Source organism: Talpa occidentalis, unplaced genomic scaffold, assembly GCF_014898055.3.
Source record: "Talpa occidentalis isolate TD23 unplaced genomic scaffold, MPIMG_talOcc4v2.1 talOcc4.12, whole genome shotgun sequence".
NCBI classification, from domain to species: domain Eukaryota; kingdom Metazoa; phylum Chordata; class Mammalia; order Eulipotyphla; family Talpidae; genus Talpa; species Talpa occidentalis.
The window spans coordinates 38380732-38389659 of NW_023601212.1; the positions used below are offsets into that span (position 1 = coordinate 38380732).

Here is an 8928-nt window from a genome sequence, read left to right on the forward strand (position 1 = left end):
ATGAAGCTTTTTACTTTACATGACAAATCAGGTAATGTATTGCCATCTGCTGGGGCTCAAGGGCATTACATGTCATCTTAAATAGCCGCTCATGAAGCCAAACCATAAAGCCTTCCTTCCATATATATATATATATATATATATATATATATATATATATATATGGAATATGTATGTGTGTATGTGTGTATGTGTGTGTATATATATATATATATATATATATATATTCCTGATGGGACTTGGATGTGTGATTCCAGAAGCAGAAACATCATGGATCAGGTAATACAGTTTGATAAACCCAGTCAGCAGTTTGTGAAGGACACATCTGCACAGTTTAAAAAATGCGCCAAAACTGTTAGAAAAGAATTCGCAAAGATTACAAAGGCAACAGCAATAGGATTTGCTATACTATGACTCATTTGTAAAATTCATCCATATTCCTAATAATAATATCATTGTTGGTGACTGAGTACCTTTTCAGAAAAGTGTTTAAGTCTAGGGGGTTGGTGAACAAGTGGGGATTTGAGAACACATGGAGTAAAAAATTGCCTATATATTTTATGTTTTCCTTTCTTTTTATTTCTTCCAAATTAAAATAATTTCAAAATAGCAAAAAATGCCCTGCTCCATTATACCTTGTGCTATATAACATCTGCCCAATGGTTGGGAGTGGGGAAGTGACAGCTTGACATAGATGAGAAAACTGAGATGCAGAGTCATCTGGACACAATGTTTCCACTTCCTCACCAGCAATTTAGCTGAAGGAATTTAGGGAATTTCAGAGTTTCTGTGGGAAGAGTGAACATCAAGTGCAAAGGTCCTGAGTCAGAAAAGTGTTTGACAACTCTTTAAAAAATGAAATCCATTTGAGTAATTTGAAGTTCTAACTGACTTTATCAGATGATTCATGAGTTAGGCAAAATCCCATTTAGAAAGTAAGAAGTCTCCAAAAATTCTTGTAGGCAGAAGGAGGGTGAGAGAGGGAAATTTAAAGATTGGATTATTTCAGTCAAGCTTACTTTCCTGTAAGGGAAGACAACCATTCTATCAGGCCGATTTTCTCACCAGAGTTAATTGGGGAAACTCCAGGCTGATTGGTTTAAAATCCCACTCTTGAGAAGCAGAAACTGCAATTGGGATGGGTTGTAAGTCTTGGTTTGGAGTTTAGGACAAGTGACTCTATTTTGGCCTATTGTCTCTCCTATTACCTCTTTCGCCAACAGCAGATGCCCAGGGTCTGAAATGGTTGAACTGAGTTGGGCTGGGAGGAAACTAACAGGAAGTGAAACAGAAGTAACAGATCATACTGTGTCACCTGGACAACTGTAAGAACTGGGGGTTTTTTGAGTGCAATGGGGAGACATTGAAGAGTTTGGAGCTACAGGAGTAAACTTATCTGATACATATATATTTGTTGTTGTTTGTAAGAGCTTTTTGTCTTTTGTGTGATTCCAGGGTGGTGAGGAGAATCAGGGAAGAGAATTCAAAGTTAAGATAATATTCCTGATTACAGATGGAGATGGCTGCATGAAGGTGGTAGGGCAGGGGGGAGGAAGAAGTGAGATGATAAAATTAAGGCAGAGCCAATGACTATATGCTGATAAATTTTCTGTTAAACAATATTTGCTTCCCCCCACCCCCTCAGATTGAGTCCCCATAGAATTTCCTTCCCCAAGGCACCCGTGCACCATCACCACAGTCCCCTGTGCTCCTCCCTCCCGCCCTCCCTCTGCTCCCTCTCCCTCCTCCTCCCCTGCAGGATGTCTCTGATTTATAATTGTCTGTTTTTGCTTTGTTGTGTAGTTTTTGCTTTGTTTTTGCTTTAATGTGTAGTTTGGGGGTAAAGATTCAAGAGCGACTCCAAAGATTTTTGTTTGGTGCCGTCAAAAATAATTCTGAGATTGGTAAAGGGAGACTTTATTCACAAGGATTATTACAAAAAGGATAAAAAGGTCTGTTATAATGCAAACAGTCCGACCATAGGATGTATTGTACAAACATCTCAATGGTTGGGGGAAAAACTCTTGTAGGGATGAATAAGTGAAATTCAGGAATGTCTTTTTGTTTAAGGAGGTGTAGTATAAGTGCCTTTCAGAGACATCTGTCTCAAAAAAAAAAAAAAATATGTTGTGTCTCTGAGTCCTAGGGCAAGTTAGGGTTAATTAGGCAGCTTCAGGGACAGTGCATGCAGGGACTTCCAGGGGAGTTAAAAAGGCAGCTGAGATAAGAGCAATAAAAGGAATAGGGGAAGCTCCAGAGATAAGGGCAACAAATTCCAAAGGGGGGTAATCAAACACCCCAGGACTAGGGATAGTGGATGTTCCTGGACAAATCTCTAAGATAAGGGCTGGGCCACAGAGACTGAATTCTGGGCACAGAGACATTAGGGCAGTGAGTGAGACCTCCGAGAACTAACCAATCACAGAGAGACTGGTAGGGCTTTAGAATAATTAGGGAAAGAAGGTCTATATTCCCTCAGGCCCAACTCCACTTCAGCTTCCTTGCCCCTCCCTGGCCTGGCCTCATTTTATTTCTGTTCCTTTTCTCTTCAATAAACTTTTTCTTTCTCTAAATAAATCTGCCTCTTTTCACTTGCTTGCCTGAGCGCATCAGCAAAGTTCCTGCTGTGGCTTCCTAAGACAACAACCCGTGGTGGGTAGTGGCTAAGATTCAGTGCTGCCACAGCAGCCTGGCCATTCCTGGCTGGGAGACTAGGCCTGAAATGGTATCCTCTCTCCTGCCAAAGCAAACAAAAAATTTGAATTGCTGCATGACACAGTTATCGGCTAAAAAAACAGAGAGAAATCAGGCTACTCCATCCATGAAGGCCCCCTTTTGGAAAGTCCTGTGTAACCTATGTTTAAAAACTAAAATTCAGGGCCTCCCTGGTGGCACAGCGTTTGAGCGCTGGGCTGCGAAATTGCCCGCAGCCTCTCTAGCGCCAGTTCGATCCCTGGCCACCGGGCAAGGGTCCTACATGGCGCGCAGACCTCTCCTGCCGCCCGCTGCTCCCCTCAGCAGTGTACTTCATCAGTCTGCCTGTTCTGTTCCCTGCTCTGGCTCTGGTGAATTCTCTCACCCTCCTGCGCTTCTGACTGTACCCAGTGCTTGTATAAATAAATAAATAAATCTTCAGAAAAATAAATAAATAAATAATAAAATAAAATTCAAAAAAAAATAAATGAAATTCACAAATTTACAGAAAAAAATGGCTTTATTAAATGATTCATGAACCAGTCAGCATTATATATAGGTACTGCAAGGGATAACTCAAAATGGAGGTTATTTGTAGATACAGAAGTTGGGATAACGGCATTAGACTCCATTTTGAGCTTATTCTATTTTTTTTTTTTTTTTTTTTAGTATCTATGAGACAGCATAGATAAAAGAAATTGCAAGCCAGGAGGATGAGTTCCCAAAGTCCTCTTTGAACAGATGGACTAAATTATGGACAAGCAAGTCCTGTCCAAGCAATTTGACCCACTACGCTGACCATGAGGCTCCATGATTCATGAAAAAACATAACATTCTGACTAATGATTATGTCAGTTTCCTAGAGGGAGAAAGCTGAGAGGCCACAAGTGCTGCTGGAATGCAACACATCTGCGCACAGCCCAGCCCAGAACAGGCTGAGGCTGCCCTTCCCCTCCCTGCCTTGTGGACTTACCCTTTAAATACCTCCTCCTAACTTTCTGTGGGGGCCACGTTATATTCTCCTTTCCCAAACTGGCTCCCTCCTGCATGTGTCTTTCTAATAAACCCTTGCCTGTTTCAGCTACACCTAATGCTTTCTGGTGAATTTTTTCCCTAGAGGTCAAAGTGTAACAGGGTGGTCCCCAGGAAAAGGGAGGTTCCAGGTTCCTTGTCTCATCCAGGGAAGGGTGGAGCTGGGCAGGAAGGAAAGGGAAAACTGGAGAGGAAACTGAAGGAGGAAAGAAGCAGGATGGAGAGCAAAAAGGAGACCTGGAGGAGGCACGGGGAGCAGAGAGACATGTGAAGAGGTTGCACTTGCTTCTTGGTCTTGAACTGATTGAAACGGATGTGGGTGAGAGACCCACGGGGAGGTTAACAATGGCAGCTTTTATCTTGATTTTGCTCCTTCTGTCCCAGACGTACGGGGCCACTTCTGCCTCTTTCCTATGGTGTAGGGTAAGGAAAAATATCAGGCTTTTCTGCCCTCCTGCCATCAGGATAGATGATGGATCCTTGTCCTGAATGCATGCCTGATGGCGGGCACCTGAAATAGGGTGTGGGCATAGGTAGATGTGAGTCACCTGGGCTAAGACTGGGCTTTTAAGGGTGGCGTCACGGGGACGCCAGCAGCAGCAGTAGAAGCAGCAGTAGAAGCCGAAGCCGAAGCCGAAGCTGAAAGAGAAGCCGAGAAGCAGCAGAACGAACTCCAGAGAGCTCAGATAGAGTGAAGACTTGCTGGGGCTGGGAGGCCTGCCAGTCTCCCAGCCCCCCAGCCAGCACCCCTGCCTGCCATATGCCTGGTGAACCCCAATAAAAAACCTGCAAAACCACTGAGGACTTTGACTCCTCCTTTACCCGGTCTGCATGGGATCAGAAAACCTGCACTGTGCCCATGTCCTGCCTTTACATATGGGCCACCACCAGAAGATGTTTTAGACCTGTGGCAGGCTTTTGTGCCTTGCACTGGGCCAATCCTATTCAGCTGGGCATTTACCCATGAGGGGATGGGTAATTTCCGATGCTTGATTTGGAAACTCTATTCTTTGTCTTTTCTGTATTGCACACTAACTGCATTAAAGTTCCTTTCTCTATAAAAAGGACCCAATCTTTGGGGGTAGAAGCCCTGTAACACCTAGGTAAATTAATCACATGAATGATCTCATGTTTCCCATGTACTAATTCCTTCTCTTTTGTTTTAAATTTATCCCAGTTGTTGGCCTCCCTGGCAGACTGTGCCTGAGTCTCAGTGCCTGAGTTTGATCCCTAGCCAGGGAGCTGACCCACATGTCGCAGCAGACTTCTCCTGTCTTGTCCACTGCTCCCCTCAGCAGTGTATTTCAGTCAATCTGCCTGTTCTGTTCCTTACTCTGTCTCTGGTGAATTTCTCTCACTCCCTATACCTCTGGCCTACACCCCCGCTTTTCTATGCAAAAAAAAATAAAATAAAATAAATTTACCCCAAAAAAGTGAGCCACCAAACCCTATACATTCCAATAATGACTGAGCACCCAGGTCCTCCCTGCCCACCAATAACCTCACTGCATGGCCCCAGATGTGCTCTGTACCCTCCAGGACAGAGTAGTAAATCTTGTATTTTAAAGTACCAAGGTGGTTGTTGCTGACTGAGGTGCATCTTGCAGTCGTAACAAGAACCAAAGTGCTGTCTGACCAAAACATTGACTCAGGTGAGGAAAATATGGGTGGAAACTTGCCACAGTTTTGGTCCAGATAAGTGCCCCCAGACATTTCTAGATGATAACCATCATGAGGATAAAATGGAGCATGAAACAAGCATGCATCCCTCTCAGTCTGAGTCAGGGAAGAGACTAATCCTCTGGCTTCCAAGTGTGGGGCATTCCCACTGTAGTGACCATCTTTACCACTCTGCGAATACGCACTCACACCTTATCTGACAAGTGCATTTGGGGGAAGGAACTGAACTTCAGCCTTTTCCCCCTCTGTGTGGGGCTAGCCAGACCCCAGAGAAGGCGCTGTGGTCAACCTGGGCTGTGCAGCCAGCATCCAGCGGAGCTCTGTGAGGAGGCCAGCTGTGTCATGCCTGAACAGGTTTGGCAAATTCAAGTGTGAAATATCAGAAAGTCCACTGGGGTTACAGGGCAAAGCCAAGTTTTGTGAGTTGTGAAACTGATATTTTTATGGCTGATATCTGTGACCAGTCTCATACTCAAATGGGAAGTTAAGAACGCCAGTGATTTTTCTCCATAGTCCCAATGGTGGACAAACTCCATATGCCAAACTTCTCACAGTGATTCCCGCTTGGGAATCACTCTTTACAAATGAAACTCTTTACAAATGTTTTATTTTCAACATCAGGAAAAACTGTCAACAAAAAAATCATGTTTAAACAAATAGGCATGGGTGGGCTAGTGGGTAACAGATTATGCTAAAACTTGTAGAACCTGCTTTGAGTCAAACAGACTCCATTGCCTCTAATTGCCTTGTTGAGATTTCTAGTAAAAATCCTGGGGCCTCCCTGGTGGCGCAGCGGTTGAGCGCTGGGTTGCGAAGCTGCCCACGGCCTCTGCAGCGCCAGTTCGATCCCTGGCTGCTCCCCGGCCACTGCAGGAGGGTCCTACATGGCATGCAGACCTCTCCTGCTGCCCGCTGCTCCCCTCAGCAGTGTACTTCGGTCCTTCTGCCTGCTCTGCTACCCGCTCTGGCTCTGGTGAATTCTCTCACCCTCCCGCGCTTCTGACTGTACCCAGTGCATGTATAAACAAGCAAACAAACAAACAAATAAATAAATAAAACATGCCTCTATTAAAAAAAAAAAAAAGTAAAAATCCTGACTCGTTATTCAGTGACTCCAAAAAAAACAAGTGATCATCTGCTGATAGTGACAACAGACTCCCACACCGCAGCCTTCCATCTGAACTTTTGCCCCAAACCAGAGACAAAGGGCTTAAGAACTGCAAGCGGTGAAACTAAGTCACACACGCACAGAAAGTCAAATTCTGAACCACAAGATTATCTTTATGCAGTTGATTATACATAGCAGCCACCAAGGGATAGGCGCCAAAGAGACACCAGCTCCCCAGAAGGTGGGAGTGCTGGGGTTCCATTAGGGGAGAAGGAACATGAGGAGAGTGCAGGGCTTCGCATGTCCAGATCCAAGGAGGTGCGGGGCAGTCTAGGAGACATGAGTCAGGGTGTTTGACTGTCCCAGGTGCTCTCTCAGCAACCAGAGGTGTTTTTTTCTGATGCCACTACTGACCCCCGAGAAGCAGAGATTTTTTTATTAAGGATGCAATGTGACCAGCTTTCCAGGTTCCCAGAAATGTAGTTGAAGCAAGTTAATGGTTAATCACAAGAAGGGGTAGAGACAAAGGGTGGTTAGAGTATAATTCCACTTGTCCCCAATTGTTAGTCTAAGGGAGTTTTTATTGCAAAATGGAAGGGCTCTGGCTACAGAACCAATTCAAAAAGCTTTACCACAAATTACCTAACCCCAGACCATCTGCCTGCCTGATCCTTTAAAACTCCCCTTCATCCTGACCCTGATGAACCAGACCTTGGGACTGCCGCTTAGTTGTGGATCCAAATCATGAAACCTATGCTTGAATAAACACCTTCAGGGGGCGCCTCCTGGTGGCGCAAGGGTTAAATCTCAGTGATATCAAACTATTGCCAGCCACTGTGGCAGGAGTTCAATCCCCAGCCAGGGAGCTAACTCACATGGCGCAGCAGACCTCTCCTGTCTCACCCGCTACTCCTCTCAGCAGTGTATTTCAGTGGATCCGCCTGTTCTGCTTCGCACTCTGTCTCTGGTAGATCCTCTCACACACACACACCCCTCCAGCCTAGACCCTAGTTCTTGTATGCATAAATAAAATAAATCGTTTCTAAAATAAAAAAAAAAAACACCTTTTGGCGGCATTACAGCTATACAATGAATACTATTCAGGAATAAACTACTGAGTCCTGCAACAACCCAGATCATTCTAAAAATCATTATGCTGATTTGTATTTGAATTGGGAGAACTACAGTAAGTACATGCTGTATGGTTCCATTTACCAAAAAATTCTAAGCAAAGCAAATCTATAAGGACAGAAAGGAGATCAATGGTTGCCTGGAGTTAGGGGTGGAGAGAGTGAGCAGGCTATCAGGGGAAACTTTTGGGGGTGATGGAAATGTTCATTATCTTGATTATGTGATGTCACAAGTGTATGTCAAAACGTATCAAATTGTGCACTTCTATTGTACACTTATATATGTGCCATCTGTTTATGTTAACTATACAGTACCTCAATAAAGGTGTAAAACAAAATTATATGTGTTGTCTTTGTCCTAAGAGAGAGCAATTATTGGGTGATTCTTCCAGACATTAAATGTGAACAAGGGAGCTTTGTTTAACAGTTATGATTGTGGAATAAGATTACTCAGGTTCAACAGTTGTGTGACTTTGGGCAACTTAACTTCCCTGTGCCTTTGTTTCCTCCTCTGTAGCTGCTGGTAGGAGTTACCCAGGAAGGACTATGCACAGAGTACAACAGGTAATAAACAGTCAACAAATGTCAGCCATTGTGATTATTTTTACTTTCTTGGAAGAGGTAGTAGTCATTTCTATTTTCTATATTTTATGATACTTTGACATCTTAGGTTTTGCAAACCTGGGGAAGGAGCAGCCTTCCCATGGTTAGCTAATTTCTAGTGACAATACACCACAGGAACTGCCAAATGCTACAAATCAGGGTTTTCCCACCACCACCCACTATCACTGCCTGTTTTAACACTTATGTGCATACCACTGCCTCTAGCTTCATGCCGCTGCTCCATCACCAAAAGGCAGGCAGGAGAAGGACGCTTTCTCCCCCAGAGATGTTCCAGGTGCGAATTCCACAGCCCTGTTCCAGAGCCCAGCACAGTATGATCCCTCCCTCATACTCCCAGGGGACCCCTGATCTCCAGACACCCTCAACCAGCAGACCTCACTACCTGCTGCAAGACTGTTTCAGTCCCCATAACCCAGTTCCCCAGGGGGCCTGGACTGGTGCTGCCAGGTTTAGGCACAGTGCAGAAGCAAAGCCCACCCATGGCTACTGAAGCATCACAGCTTTCATGGCCAGATGGAGAAGGAATTTCCACTCCACCCTCTAGTGAGAAAGGCATGGAAGAAACATACAAGGCCTTCTCCTTAGGGAGAGCTTGGAAGAAATCATGGGGACCCAGCTTAGCCCCTTTTCTCTCTCCTGGTTCTGCCCACCAGAGCAGGG

General features: G+C 44.6%; 1 pseudogene; it reads left to right on the forward strand.

Moving 5' to 3' along the window:
- The first annotated feature begins 234 nt into the window (after window positions 1-234).
- LOC119239987 (protein transport protein Sec61 subunit gamma-like) lies at window positions 235-3130 on the forward strand (annotated as a pseudogene).
- The last annotated feature ends 5798 nt before the right edge of the window (window positions 3131-8928 follow it).